Here is a 435-nt window from a genome sequence, read left to right on the forward strand (position 1 = left end):
TGGGGAGGTGGCTCCCGGGCTCCCCACACAGTCACACTCCGCGCGCTCACACACTTGGAGGCGCCTCCCCACGTCCCTCCCCTGCCCTCCTCTGGCTCGGCTCTCCTCTCTCTCCCCGCGAATAGTCGCCGACAGACTGCCCATCCTCCTCGCTCCCAGCACCATGACCGACTGGGAAGCGGTGGCCCAGGCGGAGCAGCTCCGCTGGCGCGGGCGAGAGGAGCAGGAGGATTATTAGATAACGCGGCGCGACTCCGTGCACCTGGGGGAGGAGAGAGGAGCCCGACAGCCGAGGAGGAAGGAAAGAAGGGAGGGCGGGCGGAGGAGGGGGTCCAGGCAAGACGCCCCCGTGCCCCGAAGACATAAATCCCCGAGTGCCCGGGAGGAGCCTTAACAAGCGACGCGGAGCCCTCAGGTAGTAACGCCCCCGGGACC

The 435-nt window shown here is 68.3% G+C and overlaps 1 protein-coding gene across 1 annotated transcript in view; it reads left to right on the forward strand.

Annotated features, from left to right (window-relative positions):
* The first annotated feature begins 6 nt into the window (after positions 1-6).
* The window catches only part of CCSER1 (coiled-coil serine rich protein 1), a 666,528-nt gene continuing 666,099 nt past the window's right edge, over positions 7-435 (forward strand). Inside the window, exon 1 of the mRNA XM_006768187.2 lies at positions 7-415. The gene's annotated coding sequence lies outside the window, so the exon portion shown is untranslated. The remainder of the gene's footprint in view (positions 416-435) is intronic.

The sequence above is a fragment of the Myotis davidii genome, unplaced genomic scaffold (genome assembly GCF_000327345.1).
Source record: "Myotis davidii unplaced genomic scaffold, ASM32734v1 scaffold963, whole genome shotgun sequence".
Classification (NCBI taxonomy): Eukaryota; Metazoa; Chordata; class Mammalia; order Chiroptera; family Vespertilionidae; genus Myotis; species Myotis davidii.